The sequence below is a fragment of the Polypterus senegalus genome, chromosome 13, assembly GCF_016835505.1.
Source record: "Polypterus senegalus isolate Bchr_013 chromosome 13, ASM1683550v1, whole genome shotgun sequence".
Lineage (NCBI taxonomy): Eukaryota > Metazoa > Chordata > Cladistia > Polypteriformes > Polypteridae > Polypterus > Polypterus senegalus.
Window position 1 is genome coordinate 31,501,392 of NC_053166.1, and position 25,155 is coordinate 31,526,546.

The window sequence follows — 25,155 nt, forward strand, 5'->3', positions numbered from 1 at the left end:
TCTCTCTCTCTCTCTATTTTCTCTCTCCTTTGGATTTCAAATCATGCTCCTTTCTGCTGCAAAGAAAACTCCACCTCCTCCAAGCTCTGAGATGCTAATGTAGTCTAACAGTGACAGGGCTAGCTTTTCCTCTTCCTGAGCTCTAGTTCCAAATACATAAAAAGAAAGAGAGAGGGAGGGAGAAGGAAAGAAAAGGTTTGCAGCCTTTGGTGGGGGAGCAGTACAATGTTTGTGTTCTGTTCCTATCCTATCTCTTGCACGATTTTCACATCTGTGGATAAAGAAACACACACAGTGGATTTTTAAGCCTAAAGGATGCTAAAGTCGTTCTTCTTTCTTGTTGAATCCAAGGAAAGGACTAATGCACTTTATTAGTGTTAAAGAGATCAGTCTAAGGCGCACTTTCTAGCCACTGGAGGCATGATGCCCTAGCTGATGTGGCCCCATGGAATGCAACCTGCCTGTGGATTTCAGTCTTTGTAGTTTTTATAAATATAAAAAAGGGAAAACTGATTATTTGTAACATACTTTATGTGTTTGGGTTTTTTTTTAAGTTGCCTGCAGCAGTGATTTCTTTTTTGTCTTTTCTTTCTGGGCATCTGAAAAAAGAGGTAGGATATTTTCTCTTCTCTTGCAATTTTTGTTAATGAGAACAGGACGGCGATTGCTCGAGTTAAAGAGGGAGTTTGCTGGGCTCAAGCAGTTGGTGATGTATTTTTTTTTTTAACAGGCAAGTGATGGGTGCTTCTTTTTGCACTTTATTTTGGAGCAGGCAAGTTATACCCTAAGAACTAAAGACTCTAATGTGCTTGTTATTGCTTCCTCTTAGATTTTTGGATCATTTGAAACCTTTGAAATGCTATTCTTTTACTGACTACACTTCATTTATCTTATTTTACAAATGTGGCCACAAAAAGCCAGAATTTGTATTTTAATCCTTCTTAAGTATGTTTATAGTACAAATAATGTTAGCTTTTTCAAATAACAGAGGGAGCATTCAGATTTTATTTTTGTACAGTATATAAGTAAGATGTCAGTCTCAGCAACAGTGTTTATGGAGCTTTCTATTTTTCATTTCATAGTTTTCCTTTATAAACAGATTTCCTTTTTAAATTGTTTTGTGACACTTCTTACAGCCAGTTGACTGATATGATTAGCCTTTTAAATGTCTATGTAAATTGTGCAACTTCTTACAAAGTTACAGTACATGGATGTAAATTACCTCTAGTGAAGTAACTGTTGGCCTGCCTGTGATTTTAGATAATTACATTTATCAAAATACTTAACATTTTTTTATTCTAATAATTACTTTAATCATAAAGAAGTATTAAAAAAAATCAGATTTTTACCTTGTTGGCATTGAGCCTAGTAGATTAAGTGCGTGGTGAAACCTAATTAACGTGTATACAATATGTGTGCGCTCACGTGGAATAAGTATGTGTGTGTCTGTCATTGAATATTTAATATCCCAAATGCCATTTAACCAAAATATTAATATTAACAATCAATAATTAACTTAAAATAAGGGAAAGCAAATTCAGCACAGTAGGAGACAGAATGCTTTGCGTTCAGTAGCGTCAGCTCAGGTTGTTCATGGCTTTTCTAGTATTGCACAGTACAGTGTCTGAATTTAGATTTAGCCAGGATAATTCTGCTTTGAAAATATTAAGGAGAAGCCGTCTTGGCACCGTCTTAGCATTTTTAATACTGCTTGACTTTAATACCAGGCTTATTTATAGATCATCATCACTGACACCAACAGCTTTTAACAATCTGCTAGCATGTATTATTTTTTTTTATAAAGAATGTATACAGTCAACATATTGTTTCATTTTCTCATCTTTTTCTTTCATTTTTACATAACAGATACTTAATAGCTGGCATCCTGCCCGAGTGTTTTTTCCTGCATTGTGCCAGATGATTGCTGGGATAGGCTCCAGCTGCCCAGTGACCCAGGTTAGGAAAATGGATAGATGGATGAATATTTACTAAAAATACAAATCAATCCGTCCATCCACTTCCCAAACCACTCAGGGTTGTGAGCGGTCAGAACTTGGCAGTATTGGGTGGAGAGAAAGTCCAGCAAGGATGGGGCAAGAGTCCATCATAAGGTGTACTCACATACATGAAGAGCCTTTTCAGAGACAACAAGCAACCTAACTTCTGTAGCAGAAGGACTGGGATAACTGGAGGAAAAACTCACAATGATACATGAGGAGAACAAACAAGCTCGACATAATCAGCAATCGAACAGGCTTCAAGTGCAGCACTACTGACCATTTACCCAAAAAACAAACGTGAAAAAAAACGAACTCTTCCAAATTGGATTCATGCTTACCTTATGCATTCTTTGTGTTTTACAATATCTGATAAAAAGAATAGCTACGGTAGAGAAGTTTGACAGACATGAATCATATAATTGGCTTCTGGCTTATTACAGACACAAAGAGACTGTAAGTAAAGTTTGCCACTTCAAAGCCCTGCAATACTACCCATCCACCACCATCATTACAATAATAATAATCAATTTTCCTAAGTGGTAATCATATAACTCAATGGTTTCTGTGTGCCTGGAGCCTTCCAGACTTATCAGGATGAAGGATAAGGGTCCAGTCTATACTCATGCACAAAAGGTCACTTAAGAGTCACCAAGCTTGTGATGCTGAAAAAATATTTGCATATGTTTAAGTTAAAAATACCTGTCAAACTATTATGGGTAGTTATCAAAGTATTGTTTTTAAATTCTGTAAATATTTCTCAAATTTTAAATTAAACTTTCAACCTATTGCCTCTGTGTGCTCTTTGTTTTTATCTGTTTGGGTTCAACTGAGAAGTCAAAGTTTCTGTTTATTCATGTAAATACGACTAAATCACAGCCTTTAATTTTTAATTAACAAAAACAGGGACATTCAAAACAAAGCCCATGCAGACACACACAAAACAATGTCCAACCTCCATTGTATGGGCCAGAAGTTAATAACAGTCTCTCAGAGCTATGAAGAAGCAGCACCAACCATTGTGCCACCCACCAAATATAAAAAAATACCAACTGTTTCTATCTTGTGTATCTTACAAAAAGTGTAACTAGAATGCAAAAGTTTATACAACTTAAATTGTATCATTGCTTTCTCTTTAATTCCATACACATAGATATATATAACAGTTTGATCCACAACTTCAAAAACTCTTAACAAAGCCATCCTGTAATAATAATAATAATGTCAGTCATTATCCAACCTGCTATACCCTAACACATGGTCACGGGAGTTTGCTGCAGCCAATCCCGGAACAAATCCTGGGCAGGGCACACACATTAGGGACAATTCAGGATCGCCAATGCACCTAACCTACATATCTTTGGATTGTGGGAGGAAACTGGAGCACCCGGAGGAAACCCACGCAGACACAGGGAGAACATGCAAATCCACGCAAGGAGGACCTGGGAAGCGAACCCAGGTCTCCTTACTGCTCCTTACCACTGCGCCACCGTGCCGCCCATAATAATGATATCAAATCAAATATTCAAATTCACCTAATCCTATTCAGGGTCATAGGTGACTGTGACTTATCCCAGCAATATCAGGCACAAGGCAGGATTTAACTCTGCATGAGGTGCCAGCCCACTGAAGCTCTCACCTACCTTTTTAATAAAAAAGTTTAATATGGTATTTAGATTTGTGCACAAACTCAGTTTAATTTATATTTAGCATCAGGAAATGCAAATTTTTTTCTTTTATTTATTTATTTATTTTTTTGAAAGCTATGCTTGACTGTCGTTAGAAAACCTTGATGCCATAGATAGGCTTGCATACAAAACTTAATGCAATTTTTAGTGCATACGTTGGTTTTCTATATTAAATGTGGGAAGGAAGAATCACTTGTGCTGTAAATTGTCTCCATTCAATTTAGCAAATGCTACTAAGTGTTATTGCTCCTCCTGCAAACAGCAATAATTATTCTAAATGAAGTATGCACTTTGACATACAGAATTGCTTTATATTTAATGCCAACTTTTATGCAAAGCTTTCAGTGTGATATTTTTGCTTTTTGTTTGCTCTTTGTGATGCTGTGGAACTAAAAGATGCTTGTGGGAAGATTTACTAGCTCATTAATCACTTCTCATGTAGAGATTCTGTGTTCTTCCTGCGCCCATGTGAGTTTTTACATGTTTCTTGTTAAGATGAGCATGTTGGGTTAATAGTTGACTCTAAGCTGTCTGCATGTTTGTGGGTGTGTGTTACTGATAAGCTAGTCCCTACTTCATGGGCTTGGTTCCTGTCTTGGGCCTCATGTTGCACAGACCCTGAAATGGATGACTGGGTAGATGTTTGGTTACTTCTGATATACAGTGGGTGTTGTAGGTATTCAACCACCTTGGAAGTTTTCACTTTTTATTATTATACAACATTACATTTTAAGGGATTTAATTTGGCTTTTGTTTAAACTGATCAGCAGAAAAAGACTTTTTAATGTCAAAGTGAAAACTGATCTCTGCATAGTGGTCTACATTAATTACAAATGTAAAACACAAAATAATTGATCATAAAGTATTCCTCCCCTTCAAGTCAGTATTTACTAGGCCATGACAGCCTCAAGTTTGTGTGCTCAGGTCTCTCTATCAGCTTTGCACATCTGGACTCATGCAAAACTGCTCAAACACTCTCAAGTTGCACGGAGATCGTGAGTCAACAGCCTTTGTCTAGCCCAGCTACAAATTCTCAGTTGGACTAAGATCTGGACTCTGACTTGACTTCTCCGGACATTTGTTTTTGCGCTTTGCTGGAACATATATCATCTCCCAAGCTGCAGGTTTCTTCCTTGTGGTCTGCATCAAGTTTCCCGTCTGGATTTCACTCCGTTTGTTTTTCCTGCTACCCTCACACGCCTTCCAGAATCGACTGAAAAGATGCATGTGGTGTTTTTTCTGATAACACGACATGATGTTTAGTCTAATGGCCAAAAAGCTCAATTTTGGTATCATCAGATCATGAAGCCTTCTTCCAGCTGACTTCAGGGTCTCTTACGTGCCTTCTGGCAAACTATAACTAAGATGTCATGTGTGTTTTTTTTTTTTTTGCATAAAGCTGTGACCAGTGAAGTACCAGGGTGACAGTAGTTGTCTGAACAGTTTCTTCAGTCTCAGTCACTGTATCCTGTCACTCTGTTTGAGTTCTTCTAGGTCTCTTGGTGGCCTCCTTCACTAGTCTTCTTCTCGCACAATCACTCAGTTTTTATGGACAGTCTGTTTTGGGCAGATTTCCAGCTGTACTATACTCTTTCTATTTATTAATGACTGATTTAACTGGACTCCAAGGGATAATCAGTTCTTTCCTCCACCTCCTGACCTTTTCTTTTCTATCACCTTTCCATGAAGTTGCTTAGTTGTGTTTGTTTGTCTTTATTGTGTACATGTAGGTTAGGTAATCATACCAAGTCAACCCTTCCACATGCAGGTACATTTATACCGCAATCAATAGAAACCCAAGAAAGATGATCGCCATTGAACTAATTCTGTGATTTCTAAAAGCACTTGGCTGCACCAGTGATGATTTAGATGTAATAATAATAATCATCATATTAATGGAGGATTAATACTTATGCAATCAATTATTTTGTGTTTTATATTTGTAATCTTATATATAAACGTCTACGCGTGGAAGTGTGTGTGTCTGTCTGGCCTGGAAGTGAGAGGTGGAGTCGGGGTAAGGGCTCCACCTCCGAGGATACGCAAGTGAGGCCAGCACGTCGGCAAAGCAGAACATCCAAAGAGAGAGCCACTCGCTTATCCGCTATTACAGGAGCATGGCGAGCACATCGGCAAAACGGTATTCCTTTTACTTTTCCTCCCGGCGCTAATACACAAACGAGGCGAGTACATCGGCAAAACAAACCTCCGAAGAAAGACAGTCGCTTAGCTGCTAATGCACAAGCGATGCGAGCACGTCGGCAAAATGATTCCTCCTAAGAGAGAGATGCCCAGAGTAGTTCCTTTCAATTACCTGACATCTCTACGTTTCAAGTTTTTTTTCCTGACGATTTCAATAGGCTTTTTACAGCACGGGCGTACACAGCTAGTTAATTTATAATGACCAATGTGCAGAGATCCATCACTGTCACATTAAATAGTCTTTTTACTGTTGATCAGTGTCATCCATTCAGTGTCATCCATCCATCCATTTTCCAACCCGCTGAATCCGAATACAGGGTCACGGGGGTCTGCTGGAGCCAATCCCAGCCGACACAAGGCAGGAACCAATCCTGGGCAGGGTGCCAAACCACACACAAACACACCCACGGGCCAATTTAGAATCACCAATCCACTTAACCTGCATGTCTTTGGATTGTGGGAGGAAACCGGAGCTCCCGGAGGAAACCCACGCAGACACGGGAGAACATGCAAACTCCACACAGGGAGGACCCGGGAAGCGAACCCGGGTCTCCTAACTGCGAGGCAGCAGCGCTACCACTGCGCCACCGTGCCGCCCTGATCAGTGTCAGAAGAGCCAAATTAAATCCACAATGCTGTATAACAATAACATGTGAAAACATCCAAAGAGGGGTGAAAACATTTTATAGTCACTATATGTGTGAAACCTGGCCATATGGTTTTGTTCATTTAGTTATTATCAACACCACCCCAAAGGTGAATATTATTTGAGTGAAATGAAAAATTCAGCAAATTCTGTTTTTTTTTTATGGTTCAGTATTTAGTAAAAAATAAAATGGCATGAGATTAATGTAGATGATCCCAGCACACAGTGGGAGATTTTTAGTAACTTTTAAGTTTTGCACAATATGCCGTCTTTGCATTCTGAATATAACAAGTTTTTGACTTAAATTTGATAAGCAGTTAGTGACTGGCTTTAGCAGTACACAGTTCTAATAACATCTACTGTTTATAACACAGCTTCCTTTTAAATATACTTTTGAAGATGAGTCCTTGACTGTTAATAGACTAAATTAACCTCAAGCAACCAGGCAGTTTTTAAGGTTATGTCATCTTGGCTGCCTTACCACCAGACAGGTATTGTGCTGATTTTAGTACAGTAGAATTAATAAAAGTGAGACATGAGTTGAAATATAATGATGATGAGCAAGCAAGCACATCAAGAGCTTTGTTGAACTGATTGGAGATTTCGTTTTAATTGAAGCCTTTTTCTGAAGTATTCATACACACTGCAAGTGATCCAGTGCGTTCCTTAGTAAGACAAGAGCACTGCTACTACCATGGGGGGGATCCCCACACTGTTTCTTCATTTGCCCTACAATGGACAGGCAGTTAACACATTGTGATGGTGGCTTCCTGACCTTCAAATCCAATTTTGTTTGTCCTTTAAAAATGAACTTGCTTTAAAACTCATATTGTATTTTTATTCCAAGTACCATCTAAAATACTATTGATGTGTGGACCAATGCAAGCCACAGTATGCACACATATCAATTAATTGCATGTATCTGCATAACCACTTAAAAGTAAAAATCAAATTAATCAACTAATTATTGGTTATATTTGTTGTACACTACATTTGCCTTCTATGGTGGAAATGGGTGGACTTCACCTTGCCTGCCTTTTATTTCAGCCATTACTTTATGATGACCAATTAATAATCTGAGGTGCCTGCTTGCACCAAGAATCACACCACACTTCTATGGTGAACCCGTCATACTGTAGCTAACTCTCCAATGCAGCAATTGACTGCCATAGCTGTGCCACTCCAAGAAGTTACCCTAGTAACTGTAAGCATGTAAGTCCCAAAAATACTCACAATGCTCACTATTGGGGGAATTCCTGTCAAATCTCGGATACAAACAAAAAAGGCAATAAAGGGTCCTTATAAATGAAAGATTTATTTTAACAAAAGCTGTGTAGAACAAAAATAAGCTCTGAGCAGCACAGAGGCACAGAAGGCAATGCCTTGGAAAGACAATCCCAAAAGTGAATAAAGTCATGATGTGAAATCCAAGAGGTGAAGTCAAAGATAGAGCACTGATTAAAAAAATCTAGCAAATCAGAAAAAGCACAATAACAACACTCCCAAGAGAACTCACCACCTCCGTGAGCGCATTCACAATGAACAGCAAGGTACTGTGGTTTGTCCTCAGCCTTTATAGAGCTGAGGATGGTCCCTTGATGGTGAAGGACAGGTGACCACCTGACCACCCACAGAACACACAGACCATAAAACAAAATGCATACAGTTGATACATAGAAACTAAATCACCAACACTGTTAACATGTACAAGAGAATCAAAAATGGCATTTGAGCCCCCGCCAGGGGAGGAACTCTGGCTTAAATATAACAGTAGCTTTCTGCCCAGTGAGGAAATCCTGATACAAGTCAAATGAAGTCTGCTTTTGTTTTTACACCTGAGCCTTCCTCTTGTTGCATTTTTTGGTATTTATCATTTTTCCCCACTATCTTACCTTTGTTTAGTCTACATTTTATTTTGTGTTCTTCATTTTTCCCCAGTTGTTTAAGTGTTATTGTTATCTGTGGTCGGAGGGCGGAGCCTCTGATTGAATTTCAACTCTCAGATGCTGCAGTCATTGGTCACCTGAGAGGTCAATTAAAGACACCAACTGGGCACATGCTAATGGCTGTGGCATTAGTTATCAAAATTTGCTATTGCTTTTGCTTCCTTTGTATTCTTTTTTGTTTTATATTTGTTAATTATTTAGCTTCTGTCTTTAGTAGTAGTTCTTTTTGTTTATTATTATTTTGATATATTTGTTTCATTTCTGTTATTGAAATTAAATATTTAGAAATTTATTTTGTCATGATCTGGCTTTTATTTTTAAATTTTATAGCTTCTCCTTGTCCCCTAAAAATAAACGAGACTTTGTGGCATCAGTCATCCCATTGTTTTATGAGTGCTTTTAATAGTGTTAAAAATTAAATACATTTTCCCGTGGTACCATCTTGTTTTCATTGTGGGCATCACAATTTTGAGCACTTCTAGCTAGGGACATATTGATGGGTTGCCAGGTGACATCTCGCAGAAGTCACATTGAGTGATATCATCAGCACAACAACTTGTAAACTGGCAGCACTGAATGCTGATCAACCAGGTTTGTGGATGTTTCCTAATGTCTAGCGTTATTGTTTGAGCGTTTAAAAAGAATCGCTGGTTTTGAGCTGTTTTCTGTCTGACTAACTAAGATTTACCTCTGAAATTGTGTTCTTTATACGCTGTTCTGATTTTTGACATTCTTGTTGCTTATGATTCATCTTACATGTCCTGTCTTTCCAGATTTGGGCTTGGCTAGTTAGTTTTTACAATCCTTATCTGTTCAAAATAACCACTGCCCTGTGTAGTCAGCACAGTGTCATTAATTAGTACTGTATAATTTTTTTTTTTTTCTGATTTTGGTATTTTTGAATCTTGGAGTTTGCATTCTTTCTTTGTTACATTAATTGTTTGGGTTCAAAGGTTTTTATTTTTAGCTGTTTTGTCCTTCCCATTTTTTGGGATATATTTATAACCATTCTTGACTTTTGCCTGTTTGACTTGTGCCACCTCACATTCACTTTACCGCTCTTGCTCTTGGCTGATATGTTGTATGTCTTTATTTCCCATGAAATGCAGAGAGCTCTGGAAGGTGATACAGTAGCTCCATGTTGAATCCGCAGACACTCTCCCTTAAGCGTCTGGTTGAGTTCACCTGGCTGGTTGTCCAACTCACCTCATTTACTATGAGAAGTGCAGGTCAGGAAAATCTCCAGGACGTTTATACTTTGTCCAGTGTCTGATTATCCAAGTCCTTTCACTATCTAACTATCCATATTTTGAATATGAAGTGCTGATTACAGGGTTGAGGGTAGCTGGGCACAAAGTAGTGAACTGTTCATCATAAAGCACAATTAATGTACAGTATATACTTATATTACGGTCATCTTAGAGTAACCAATTAAATTGTAGTGCATGTCTTGAGGATTTGTATTTTGAACCAAAAGTATGTGGATGAAACCTACATAAGTGTGGAAGACACGACTGTCACCCCCTGGGTGACTTAGAACCTCTAAGAGAAAATAGGCAGGAGGAAGTTTAAATCATAACCATTTATTCTGTTCGAAAGTTCTATTACAGGACGCTGTAACTAGACGCACACAGCAATCTGTAACAAGATGCACACCTTTTCTGCTGGATGACATCTTTTTTACACACAAGTAAAAGGTACAGAATTAGATTCCACCATACAAAGTTTCTTATCATCATTGGCTGCTTCCATTTGCTACCCACTTGCTACGAGTAACATAATAATAATAATCATATAATGATAATAATGTAGCGTACCGTCGATTCATTCAAGCTGTAATGGCAAGCGACGTCCGTGTAACAATTTCCTTCACTTCTTAGAAGACGCGGGATGCTTGGGAGCCATCGTAGGGCATAAAACAAAACGAAAAGTTCACAAAAAGTTTGCTCACAACTATCGGTTCACAAGCAAGGTACATGATACGCAGAAAACTGAGATGCGCCGGGAACCCACACTCGCTGTTCTTGCGAGATTACACCACATTAGCAGCAGCCAATCAGAGCCCAAGAGAATGAAAATCTCGCTCTGACTGGTTGAGTCTCCTCTTTCAGCCAATAACGGGCCTTGTAAGAAATCGTCTGGGTACTGTAACATGAAACTCTTTGTCTATCGTAGTGTCTGCTGGAAACCGTATGCTTTGTTAGGAATTAGGTGCAAAGTACACTACAGGTAGGACGTACTTATTGAATTTTTCCGTGATAGCTGAACCACGATACAGCGGGGTACACTGCATTTCAGTGACCTTCTTGGTTTAGCAGCCTTTGGACACGATAGACATTACGCTGATACTTTCACTTTTGGAGATTTTCGATTTATATTTTCACTCATTGAAAATAATAAAAAATTCTGATACGCTAAAGATGCAGCCAATTTACACGGGAGTATAAGAATTCAAAAATAGTCTTATTTTACTATGCTCATTCTTTGTCGATGTGGATTTTAATGGTTCTTCCCATATCTGCATGGGCTATCCTCCAAATACCCCACTTTTCCTCAGACATGTCTATGTGAATTTGGATAACCAGTGAATCCAGTTTGGCTCTTTGTGGATTTGTGCAGAGGTGGGTTTTGGTGCCCTGTCCAGAGCTGTCTTCAGCTTTGTGCTCAGTGCTGCTGGCATAGGCTCTGCTCCCCCTACTGTGACTGTTCATTAGGATTAGGTGAATTTGAGAATGGTATGATCTGTTATGTTAAGTTACAGTACTTTGCTTTAAAATCTTTTTTTTTTCAGTTTTGCTGTAAAGTTGTTCAGTGGGTAAAAGATATTTAGGGAAGGCCACATTGAATCACTCATATTGGTTCCTGATGTGTTCCTCTTTCTTTCAAAGATTTGAACAAAGACCAGAAGTGAAAGTGATTACATTACCAATTAATTCCTCTCGAGGGCAGTTCACTGTTGGTTGATTTTTTTTAGAATGCAGAGACACACAGATCTGATACAGATGGGGGTTACTGGAATTCATCTTGCTCTCCATCCATAACAATAAAGAGGAATAAAAAAGTATCCTGGGTTTCAAAATAGTCATCATTGTTTAAAAAAATGTGCTGAATCTTAGCTCAACAGGCAGCGGTGTTGCAAGACTTCTCCTGGGTATTTGATATTTAGGAACCACAGCCAAATTACGTTAAAAGCTAATTGTTTATCTTCCAAAAAGGTGGCAAGAGGACTGGCAATTTACTAAACCCCCATATTTCACTCTCCACCTTTGATGTTAGAACCAGTGAGTGTCTCCCATATTTGTTTGTCACTGGTTGAACATTAGTGGGAGTGGCTTAGCCATAATTAGGGGCCGCTCGATCACTGCAGCCAATCAGATTTTGCCCACAGGAGCTTTGTCATTTCTAGTACGCACATTTGAAGGGTACCTTTTGACCATTAATGCCAGCGTGAGAAAGAATTGGTGCTGTGGTTTGTCTCACGATACTTAAAAAGTCAGCTTCAAAAATTCCATGAATGGATAGATGGCATCATAAATTCTTTGTTCTTTATTGACATGGACTAAGGTTAACATCATTATATTTTCATTTACTGTTAATATTATGTAATTACAGTATAAATATGGGTAGTACTTAGACACAGCGGCTAACACTGCTGCTTTGCAGCTCCATTGTACAGTCTGCATGTTCTCCTTGTGTATGTGTGGGCCTTTGCTCAAGGTACTGTGGTTTCCCTCCTACATTCCCACATGCAGGTCTGATTTATTGTAGATGATGGCTTGGCCTTCTATGAGTGAGGGTGCCCTGTGATGGCCTGTCTGTCTATTCATGATGGATATCTAGTGACTATCTGGTAGCACTGCAGTAAACAGATCTGTTTTCACTGTGACATTTGTGGTGATCAGTGTCAGAAAAGCCAAATTAAATCCACTGTGATACAATGTTGTATAAAAATAATAAAATGTGAAAGCTTCCTAGGGCATGAATACTTTTTTATATGCACTGTAAGTATGTATGTTTGACTGTGGAGTGTGCATGTGTGTGTTTGTGTGTGTGCGTGTGTTTGTGTGTATGTATTTATTTATTTAATGCTTTGAAAAGAACATTGTTTTCTCTGGGTGCTCCAGTTTCCTCCCACAGTCCAAAGACATGCAGGCTAGGTGCATTGGCGATCCTGAAATGTCCCTAGTGTGTGTTTGGTGTGTGAGTGCCCTGTGGTGAGCTGGCGCCCTGCCCGAGGTTTGTTTCCTGCCTTGCGCCCTGTGACCCTGCAGTTAGGATATAGTGGGTTGCATAATGGATGGATGGATGGAAAAGAACATCAATGGTTCACCCTGTACCTTATATAATGAAAGTGAGCCAGTCTTCCGGACAAGCATATATCTATTAGGCAGAAAAGGAATATTTTAATAGCTAATTTCATTCCAGGGAAGTATCATTCTGGGTTTTCAGAACTGTTTGATTTATTTATTAGAAGCCAACACTCTTAACACACATACACAAGACAAAAATCCACATATTGTGCATCTGTGAGTTATTACTTCCCTGGATAGGCACAAATTGAGACCCAGTGCATTATCTGCCTGATGGTTTGAAGGAAATATGCTGATTACCGAATACATGAATGACAGGCCATCTTTCTGCAAAATGAGCATCAGCACAAGGCTTTATGAAGTACAACAGACGCAAATACACCAAAGCCTATCTTTAATAAGACTGTTTAATTGGAAACGTATTTGCTGAATGGTGTACATGTTTGCATATTAAAACCCTGCTATTGTTTATGTTTTATAGTCTGTTTTTTAATATTATGAATGTTCTGCCAGAAAAGCTGTTGTGCAGATAGCTAGACAACAAGGAAACAAGCAAAGGGCATCAATCCACAAGAGTTGTTTTGTTTTCCTATTATCTTTGAGTTCGCTTTTGGCAGCAAGCATAGCCATGGCTCCTTCTGCCCATACAGACCACGTTGTATTGTTTAGGAACCCTTGACCCAGAAGATGCTAAATCAGGACTCATTCATTTGAAGTTAAAGAATCTGTGCAGTGATTTATAACTGTACATAAGGTCTGATGTGCCAGTCACTTTTATTTCCAAGAATCATCTCTTCCAGGAAAAAAATCATGATAGCTGAAAGGGGGAAGACTTAAACAACAGTTCACACTCCACCAATTTGGTTCCCTGAGCTCTTTAAGCGAAATGTAGAGCAATGAAGTAGGAACTGTGCTGCAGCATATCTCACTAATTCTAAATGCTTAGTGTTCACTTTGAAATAATGGTGGAATAGTAGGTGAGGAAATGGACTTAGGTCATAAAGGCGCTAGTTCAGATCCTGCTGTAATGATAACCCTGAGCAAATCACTTATTCTGCTAATGCTGAAAATGTCAAACAAAACATCACACCAGGGGTTTACTAGGAATCTGAACTTTTAAAGTATCTTGGGACTGAGTTTGCTATAAAAGATGCTTTGTAAAAAATGAGTTTAATTTTAACACCATTCTAAGGTATTTCTTGGTGCTTGTTACGTGATTTTTGTTAAATGTTTTTTAACCCACTTTTTAAATATGCATTCTTTTTTATGATATGGGCTCCATTTGAAGTGGAACAAGAGCAAATCAATCTAATGGATTGTTGGCTTCTTTATCTGCATTCTCTAGAATATTGTGCCATTCCAATTTACCAAATCAATAGCAGTCTCATAGAATCAAATACCCACAAGCACTTGCCAAATGTTTAATGGTTGCTGGTAGCGAATGGCTATTTAAGGAAGCATATGTTAAATACAACATCAGATGATTCATGCCACCTACTCTCAAGCTATTGCCAATAGAAATGGCTGTGACTCTGCTCAGGTATTCACACAGGGTAATGTATCCCACTCAGACGCACATCCTCTGTGAGACAACAGTAGTGGTGGGACCTTCAATAACAGAGCAGGCTCTTCTTTCACTGTACTAAATGAGTAAAGGAGTTCAGAATAGCTATTTTGTAAACCCAAGACCTTGAGTGTTCAGACACAAGGCAAAATAAAAAGAGAAGACCGGGAGGAAGATATGAGAAGACATGTGTGGGTCAAAACTGTTCAAACTACTTCTTAGGTAACCCAAAATCAAAACATTAGGCAAAGTTGTAATTTAACACCACTAATGACTTGACCACCATGACCCTAACTATGACAAAGGTACCACAAAATGGCAGCACCTGTGATAATTTAATCATTTTTAACCTCATTAAATGTTAATCAGAGAGATAAAACCGCCAAAGCCATCTGAAATATTCCATGGTGGTCTAGATGAAGCACCTTAAATTGAAATAGTTTTATTGATTGTGTAAACTAATGTGTGATAAGTGTAAGAACAAACCAATAATGCCTTCAAATGATTTCCTGCAAATAGTGCTGTATTACTTTGTAATACTAGAGGATGACAGTTTCAAATACAGACTAGACAATATTTATCATAATCTAAGCCAATCTGTTAAGCTTCAAAAAGGGACATTCTACTGATATGGCTCTTCTCACTGTTGTCAACATGTCGATGCTGGCTAGAGCTATCAACATGTCATCTGTCCTCATCATTCTAGATCTCTCTTCCATGTTCAACATGCTGTCCTTCAGATCCTTCTTGCCACCCTCTCTGAGAGATGTCACAGGTGTATCAGGCAAGCATGAGGTTGCCCCAAGGATCAGTGCTCTACTCTCTCTGATTCGCTAGACTCCATCGTCCTCATATCAGTGATGTGCTGATGATACACAGCAGTACCCTGTTGTCCCTTCCAGAGGACCACCACATATGGCTTAAAATTTCTGCATGTCTCAGTGATATTGTACCCTGGTTGAAAGATCACCATCTTCAGCTCAACCTGGCAAAGACCATCCTCCTTATTATTCCAGCTCATCCATCTATTCAGCACCTATCTCTATTCAGCTTGGCTCACTATTGCTAATGCCCACCAAGTCAGTAAGCAACCTTGGAATGGTGACTGGAGTGGTCCTTTGACCATGCTACAACTGTCTGTTAATCTTGCAAATTTCTATACAACATCTGCAAAACCAGGCTGCAACTGATGGAGTACGTAGCACAATTCCTGGTCCAGGTTTTGGTCTGATCACATCTGGACTACTTCAACTGTTTGCTGGCAGGAGTACTGGCATGTGTCACTAAACTGTTGCAGATGATTCAAAATGTAAGGGCACATCTGGTATTCAACCAGCCAAGGAGGACACGTCACTCCTCTTTTTGGCACATATTAAGTTTAAATGCTTGATGTCTGACTACAGAGTAGTGAATGGGTCAGCACCTATGTATATGGAGGTTCCATGGTCCTTCACTCCCACACTGATGACTGCTGTCTGGTGATGCCACCTCTGAGCTTTCATTTGTAGCTTCTAGCTGGTGGAACAAGCTGCCCACTTCCATTCAAACCACTGACTCCCTCATTATGCTTCAGAAGTGTTTGAATTGATTAATTTCTGTTGTGGTCTGCAGAAGGCACTCCTGCCACCCAAACCTGACACAGACAGACGCAGGACATAAGTTCAACACAAACGCTTTTATTTTTTCTTTGTGGGAAAAGCTTTCTCTCATTTCCCAGGCAAAGCACAATAAACACAAGAACACAACACACTTTTCTTCTTTCTTTCATGCGTCACTCTCTCTCTCTTTTTCCTCCTGCCTCCACTCTTCCCGGCAAGCTTTGTCCTCCACCTCCCGACTCTGGCTCCCGGAGTAGTGGCAGCTGGTTCCTTTTATAGGGTACCCGGAAGTGCTCTAGGTGTCCAGTGACCTTCTTCCGACAGCACTTCCTGGTGTGGCGGAAGTGCTGCACCAAAGGGCTCAGCCGTTCTTGCAACGCCACCTGGCTGCACCCATGGAACCCGGCAGGACTGCTCCAAACTCCAATTCCCAAGGAACTCTGTGGGAGTTCGAGGCAGTGCTGCAACCTGGGTGAGCTGCCCTCTAGTGCTCCAGGGAAGGTAATGCCCTGAATATGCTATCTCCTCTGGTCCTTCTACTACAGTATATAGGCGTCCTGGCCGGGCAAGGGCCCTGGCCATATGCCACAATGTCTAACTGGTAATGGCTTTGCTAGGTGTTGTAACTAAGGAATTGTAACTTTGTGCATTTTGTTCTGATGATGGATTTTGTAAGCTCGTCTAGACTGGTAGTTACTTAGATTATGTTGAAAACTATTGTAAGTCACTTTGGATAAAAGCCTTTGCTAAGCAAATAGATATAATATATCCATAAATATAAATACATCCATTTATGAGTAGTCTAACTCAAATACTCCACTTTAGAGTCATGGTTGCTAGAACTTATCCATTATTCACTGAGAGGCAGGGCCTAGTCCTCCCATCAGAGGGAACATTCACACAGACTCCTACACTCATGTACATTCTAGAATTGCCAATTATCCTAACATGCACATCTATCAGGATGTGGGAGGAAAGGTGCAATACCTGGTGGGAAACCCATGCTGGCATACAGGAAACTGCATACTGCACTAAGGCAACATTTGAATGCACACAAGGAGTTCCTCAGGGCTCTGTCCTCGGCCCTGTTTGCTTCGGTATTTCTATGCTTCCCCTTGGCCATATTATTCGTAGCTATGGACTGGGCAATCATTTTTATGCAGATGATACTCAGCTCTACTTCAATGTTAAAAGTGGCACTTCATCAGACCTTTCTCAGCTCACAACCTGCCTTAGTGAAATTAAAACCTGGATGGAGCAGAACTCTTTAAAATTAAACTGCAACAAAACTGAACTCCTGCAAATTGGGACTAAAATGCAACTTAATAAAATGATCTCCTTCCCAGTCCATCTTGGCGGTGATCTCATCAGACCTGCCTCTACTGCAAAGAATCTCTGTGTCATTTTTGATTCCTCCCTTTCTTACTCCGCCCACATAAATCACATTAAGAAACTTTCTTACTTTCACCTCCGTAACATATCACGTGTTCGCTCCTTCCTCTCCTTTTCTAATGCTGAGAAACTTGTCACTGCTTTAATCACATCCTACATAGATTATTGTAACTCGCTGCTGCCAGGTGCCCCTTCTAATCTTATATCTCAGCTCCAGCTTATTCAAAACTCAGCTGCAAGAGTCCTTACTCGAACCAGCAGCAGCAAGCACATCACACCCATCCTGCTCCGTCTTCACTGGCTCCCTGTGTCTTACAGAATCGAATATAAAACCCTACTAATAAGCTACAAAGCCTTAAATAACCTCGCGCCAAACTACATCAGTGACCTTCTCCATCACTATGTGCCTGCCCGCTTACTAAGGTCCTCTGATTCTGGCAATCTTGTTGTGCTCCACACTAATCTACACTCCATGGGTGACAAGGCCTTCTTCAGCTGTATAGTGCCCAGACTCTGGAATGACCTACCAAAATTAATCAGGTCAGCTGACTCCATGAATTCTTTTAAAAGACAACTTAAAACTCATCTGTTCAGGAAGGCTTTTAACTCTACCTGACTTTACTATCCTTCTCTCAGTTTACCTCTCTGTCAAGCTGCTCATGTAACCTGTGTGTGTGTGTGCTGGACCATCAATTATGTTGTCTGTTAGGCTTTCTCTGAATTTACTGTCTTAATCTTCTTTATTTATTTATTTGGTTTGTACAATGCTATATACTGTATACCCTGCCATTCTTTCTTATATTCTGTAAGTGCCTTGAGCATGGGAAAGGCGCTATATAAATAAAATGTATTATTATTATTATTATTATTATTAAAATTTGGATGCGAAATTGTGGAGCTGTGAGGCAGTTGTGCTAAGTAATATGCCACTGTCCTGCCCCAGTAGAGTCAACTGAAAGGCATATGAAAAAATTAGATTGATGTTTATAAATGAAAGAAATCTGAAAGGGGAAAAGGCATTTGTGCAAGCATACTGCTGAAATGCACAAGGAGTTGTCCTGTGATGGTTGGGTTCAACTGCTCACCCAAATTTCTACATAATGAACAGTCAAGCAAAATGACCCCTTTTATTGGTTAACTAAAAAGATTACAATATGGAAGCTTTCGAGGCAACTTAGGCCCCTTCTTCAGGCAAGATGTAATAGAGAAACTGGAGTTCTCTGTGTTTATATAGTCACTAGGAAAGAGATAGCATTGGAAAACCTTTAAGTGAGACATCTTAAATGTAAAAAATTAATAGACCTCTTCAGGCTACGGTTCATTAAGTGAGAGAGGAGAACAATGTATGGTCAAGATCTTTGTCCAACTGTCCAAGTCTTTTAAAGTTTCTGATGCCGTTTTTTAATACAATGTGGGTCTGTAGACAGGCTGTCTGTATCAGTCCAGTTTCTCTATTACATCTTGCCTGAAGAAGGGGCCTGAGTTGCCTCGAAAGCTTGCATATGGTAATCTTTTTAGTTAGCCAATAAAAGGGGTAATTTTGCTTGACTTGTCATTACATTCATAATGGCTAACACGGTACAACACCCAAGTACTACATACATATTGAACAAAAAGCTAAGCAGGCTGTGGCTGTGCTGGAGACTCTCCTGGCAGCATTAGCCATAAGGCCAGCACTATGGATAGGATGCGAGTCAACAAGAGGCCACATTCATTATGTGGATGTGCTGAGTTTGGGGTTTTAGCTGATTCTGAGAGCAGGAACCCATGCTGGATGGAGTGCCAGTGCAGCAAAGGCCTCCCTCATTCCCCCTTCCACATTCACTCCTGCAGGGCCAGTTTAAAGTCACAAAGGAACTTGCACTGTGATGTGCAAATATCAAAGACTGAAGAAAGATAACGTGCAGTGTCACTTCACTTTGAAGGTGTACCTGGACTGCATATTGACTAACCCTGACTGAAGTTTATGTCTTACCATGAATGTTAATATTGCATATAGAAGACAAATACAAGCAATCGGATATTGCTACATTCAGTATCTTAATAACACAGTTTTAAATCACAATATACAGAGAAATAATGTTGCTATAACTCTTGTGAAATGTTCGCCCATTAAGCACTGAAAATGACATTCGTTTCAGGGCATTCCTTGACATGCATCAACACCTCACGAAAAACTGCTCTTGAGAAATCACAACACTTGGTATATAAATTTCTTCCATGTGTCATTGGGGGATTGTGTTTCAGCCATGATAGTAGGGTTAGTATCACAGATTTTCTTCTGTAAATGTCAGGGGATCTTTTATGTCAACAAAGATAGCAGACAAGACCTGAGAAGATGTCACACCTAACTGCAGTATGCTGACATGATGTCTCAGGGAGGGGGGTGAGATCCTTCCCAGTGGGGCTTATGGCATCGGGCACAGAGGCACTTATTCATCATTTTTTACTGTTGATCCCCATTCATAATATTACTCAGAATTGGCAACTGCTGTAAAAATGATTTATTATGCCTTAAACAGCCATTTCTGACAAACCCTGCCATACTTAGTAATGCTTTAGTAGTACTCTGGTTTTATTCAGGTGGGTTGAAAAAGACATTCCAAACACTGCCGTATTATTCTTTAAATATCAAGCTTGCCAAAATATTAAAAGTGAAAATTTTCATATCCGTCCATCAATTCACTATTGAAACCTTTTAATCCAGTCTGAAATCATAGGGAGCTGGAGCCTATTTGTTCATTAAATGTTATAAAGCTGAAATGCAATGAAATTACTTAAAAGATTGAAAAGGTTTGCACCACTGCGTGGTGCCTTATCCAAAAAGTACATCACTTTATGATTAATTATAGTGTCATTGTCGTCTGACTGCAAATGCTAAATGTCACTGTTAAACTGATGGATATTCTTTTAAATTCATTACATTCATTTTTTCCTGCTCTGCACTTTTTTTTGTGGCAGTCATTGCCCTGTGCATATTTAATTTAATTGGCTCTTCTCACATGCAGCGGAATAACACCATTGGTTATCTTTTCCCAACAGCCAGGATGCACGTCTTTGTTCCTTGTCGTCCTAGATGCTGCAGACCTTCTGCTACTAAGCAGAAAAGAAAGAAAAAGCAAACCCTATCTTCCTCCAGTGCCAAATGTCTCTAAACATGTGCTAATCTTTTCTGCTTTAATTTATTCCTTGCAAATAATGAACTGAAGGGTAAGACAACGGAATGAGTTGACTTTGCTCTTCTAGGCAATAGGTCAATTACTTTTATTTAACATCTGACAAGCGTGACACGGTTTATTAATAAGAATAAATACATTCAAGCTGAATTCATAGAAGAGGAAAAAAATCAAAATCACAAAAGAGCAGACTTTTAAACATCTGAATATTCAGAAAGCTTTAATAGAATATTTAACACAATACTTTACATATAACATGCCATGTGCCAAACATGTGGTGATACAGTGATTGGCACCGAGTTAAAAAAAAAAGCCAGGTTGGAATCCCAGTCTGACCACTCAGGAGTTTAAAGCTTTCCCCCCACATCCCAAACAGGAACAATTTAGGTTGCTTGCTACCTCAAAACTGGTCCTGTGTGAGTAAATGAAATTATCTTTAAAGAGCAGTAGCAGTGACTGTTTAAAGGTCAGAGTTTCTTGTGAACAATCAAAGGCTTTTAATCAAAACACAGAATTGATCTACGAATAGAGACGGCAGCCCCTCTTCAGCCTCAGAGTTTTGTCTCTTTAACTTGAATTCTAAGATTATGTCCATCCATCCATCCATTATCCAACCCGCTATATCCTAACTACAGGGTTACGGGGGGTCTGCTTGAGCCAAGCCCAGCCAACATAGGGCGCAAGGCAGGAAACAAACCCTGGGTAGGGTGCCAGCTCACCGCAGAAGATTATGTCATTATTTTTTTAATAAATCTTGTGTTGAGTCTATTTTACATCACTGTTATGATTGAGGGCAGCAAGGTGGCGCTGCTGCCTCGCAGTAAGGAGACCCTGGTTCGCTTCCCAGGTCCTCCCTGTGTGGAGTTTGCATGTTCTCCCCGTGTCTCTGTGGGTTTCCTCCTGGTACTCCGGTTTCCTCCCACAGTCCAAAGACATGCAGGTTAAGTGCATTGGCATTCCTAAATTGTCCCTAGTGTGTGTGTGTGTGTGTGTGTGTGTGTGTGTGTGTGTGTGTGTGTGCCCTGCGGTAGGCTGACACTCTGCCTGTAGATTTGTTCCTGCCTTGCGCCCTGTGCTGGCTGGGATTGGCTCCAGCAGACCTCTGTGACCCTGTGTTAGGATATAGCTAGTTGGAGAATGACTGACTGTTATGACTGGTAATGGTTTTAAATTTCTCCTTGACTTAACTGTAGCTAAAAACATAATTTTGATGTCATTTTGGGGGTTTAACACCGAAAAATATAATTCTATAAGTAGAATTTTAATCAAAGGTTTCATTATGAAGTTTATTTTTTTGCATACGATTTTTTCCTGTTCAGTTTTGTTTTGCTGATAGGTGTCGCAGTTTTGCAAAGTTGGTGTCTCCCATCTCTAAGGAAATTTTCCCGTGATTCATCACTTATGACATTGTCGTGCAATTTTCTAGGGGCGCTGCGAAAACTTTTGTAAAATATTTTAAATTGCTAGTGTTTTTGAACTTTTGGTTGATTAAAAAGATAATGTTTAAAAAAATATATTTTATGTTGGAAAAACAGATAACGGACCACTTACTGAAATGAAGTCTAAGAAATGCGAGAGACTTCAAATGATCGACAAGGAAATGCGCATCTGTCTTTCGAAAATTGATCCTCACATCAATCTCATATGTGCTGAAAAACAATCTCAACGTTCACATTAATTAAATTTAAGATTTATCCTTTGATTCCTTTATTAATAAAATGTCTTTCAAACTTGTAAAATTAACTGTTTTTATTGGCGATTGTCCATAGATTGTGTCATCACGACTTTATTTATAGGCAGTACCTCAGGTGCGCCACGAAAGAAAATTTTTGGACTTATTGCGCCGCAACTCGAAAAAGGTTGCCTTTCACTGACTTATGACATCATCAGGTCCGTCAGTTTAAACATTCCCCAAGTATCTGAGGTTGGACCCAGTTCACACTAAATTTTCTGTTGTATATTTTAATTACTAGTTTTGAAACAAGCTCTGCTTTTTGATTTCTTTTTTTGGTTTACATTTTGGCTTTGACAATTCTCTATTTTGACAGCATCTCAGGTCTGCTGGACTCTGACTGTTTCCAAATAATCATTTAAAACAGTCAATGCATGGCAAATCAGCCACTTGTCTGACAATTGTTCGCACTGGGCCCCCTCTTTAAATTTTTTATCTCAAGATGGGTATAGCTGACCAAGCCAAGAGGGAGGATATGTGGCACAATGGTCTGTTTTGTGCATATACTAAAATGGTGTATTACATTTTTGAACCATTAGCACCAGCCTTATCAGAGCCAGTCAACCCATTAGGCGACACACAGCCGGCTAGGGTGGTGTCATCTGTGGGGCACAATTTATGAAAGTTACGGGGTGCATGTTCCGAACACTGAAAGTGGCACCCAGGGTCATCAAACTCAATTGATACTGAATAGATGACATTAAAAATCAATTTTCTCCTTAAAGCTTGGGGGCCGTTAGTGCTATTGAAGGGGCGAGTGCTCCAGACACCCAGGGGGACCCAACAGGTCTTCGAAGTCTGACTATCCACTATGGACAACGAGGGGCGACATTCATCAATCCTGCCTAGGGTTCCAAATGTGAATTTCCACTTGGGATTAATAAAGTATCTATCTATCTATCTATCTATCTATCTATCTATCTATCTATCTATCTATGAGGTGTGGCAGAAAAGTAATGAGACTGATTTTTTATTTACCAAAGTTTTTATTTTTTTCAAACATCAATGTTATCCCCTTCAAAGTATTTCCCTTGGGCAGCTACACACCGATGGAGACGTTGTTCCCACTGTTGGTAGCAGCGCTGGAAGTCTTCAACCAGTATGGTCTTCAGCATGTCCGTTACACTCTTTTGGATGTTTTCTAAAGTCCCGAAATGACATCCTTTGAGGACATTTAGGAAAAAGGAAAAAGTCACACGGACTGAGGTCAGGTGAATAAGGGGGCTGGGGAACCACAGGAATGACTTTTGAGGTAAAAAATTCTGTTATGGAGAGGGCAGTTTTTCGGCACCACTTTGGCACAGACCTTTCGCATGTGCAAATGTTCAGTCAAAATTTGATGAACGGTAAATCTGTTCAAATTTAATTGTTCACTCGACATTCTTAATGTTAAACGACGGTCTGATCTCACAAGAGTGTTCACACGTTCGATGTTTTCATTGGTTTTCGAAGTCGAAGTCCTCCCTCAACGGTGTTCATCTTCAACGTGTTTTCTGCCTTCCAAAAATGATTTGTGCCAGCGAAAAACTTGAGCTCGGGATAAAGAATGTTCCCCATAGGCCTGTTTTAACTTTTCAAACGTCACACTTGCCGTTTAATGGCACAACGTTGCTCCAAATTCCACTGTTCCATTTTGCGTGACGCACAACCAAAAACACAACTTCGCTAATAGCAGTCACAAAAATCACGTAGTTAACGGAAGGAGTTGAAACTCACACTGAGCTTTGGGAGGGTACTGATACACGTGCTCTATCAAGGACAACAGCGCAGCGTTGCCAGATCGCTTGCAGTGTTGCCAGTCTCATTACTTTTCTGCCACACCTCGTATCTATCTATCTATCTATCTATCTATCTATCTATCTATCTATCTATCTATCTATCTATCTATCTATCAAATGGGCTTTGACCGGCACTGAGCATTATGGCTCATTAGTTATTGTTTAGAAGAACTATGATTAGAAAATATTATTTGCTTAAATTATAATTCTAATAATAATAATCCTTTACATTTATATGGCGCTTTTCTCACTACTTAAAGCGCTCAGCAATGGCAGGTTAAGGGCCTTGCTCAAGGGCCCAATAGAGCAGAGTCCCTATTGGCATTTACGGGATTTGAACCGGCAAACTACCAATTGCCAGTGCAGATCCCTAGCCTCAGAGCACCACTCTGCCCAACTTCGTGTGTGCGTGGAAATACTTTACCCTTTTTCAGCTGCCAAATTTCAAGTGATAGACCTTAAGCCTGAAAGTCTTGTCAAGTTATACAGGAGTAGAGTGTATTCTGGGTAAGCTGACAGGTAAAACAGGATTCAGGGTATTTTACATGGTTAGCAATTGAAGCAGAAGTGTAGAATGTTTTGTATAGCCAGTCTGTTTTCAGCTTCACGTGGACTTTAATTCCCATGGTAATTGACCCTGACCTTAACTCATAATGGTTTAGTAACATTTTATGTGTTTTGAGAAGTTGTACATTCATTGCTAATGGAAAAGACAGATGTTTTATTTACATGTGTGCTCATTTTGGGCAAGATGGGAGGTAGAGTAGTTGCCTTTTATTAGACTTTTTTCCAAGACGTTTTCTCGGTTCAGGTGCCGCCTTTGTGATTCTTGTGCAAAGAGCTCAGTTGTAGCCTGGTGGAAAAATGAAACATTTACAAAATCAAATGGATACTTAAATGGTGTTATGTCTCTTAGTTGCTGAAAACCTGCCAAGAAGCTCTGTCTTTAGCACAGAAATCTTTCTTTTCTTTTTTCGATTATGGATATATAATTTGTAACTGACAAACTGCAGTGTCTTGCTGAAATTAACCCACCATTGGATGTATAATTTTGCTGTTGGGTTTGATGCAAATAAAATAATTTTTAAGTGAAAGCTTGGTCTGATGGCTACTAGTGAGGCAAGAA

General features: G+C 39.5%; 1 protein-coding gene across 2 annotated transcripts in view; it reads left to right on the forward strand.

Moving 5' to 3' along the window:
• The window catches only part of sgcd (sarcoglycan, delta (dystrophin-associated glycoprotein)), a 905,470-nt gene that overhangs the window by 73,391 nt on the left and 806,924 nt on the right, over positions 1-25,155 (forward strand). Inside the window, exon 1 of one of the 2 annotated variants that reach the window (XM_039775689.1) lies at positions 72-611. The exons of the other annotated variant lie outside the window; for it this stretch is intronic. The gene's annotated coding sequence lies outside the window, so the exon portion shown is untranslated. Of the gene's footprint in view, positions 1-71; positions 612-25,155 lie in introns of those variants that run through there. 2 annotated transcript variants of the gene reach the window in all.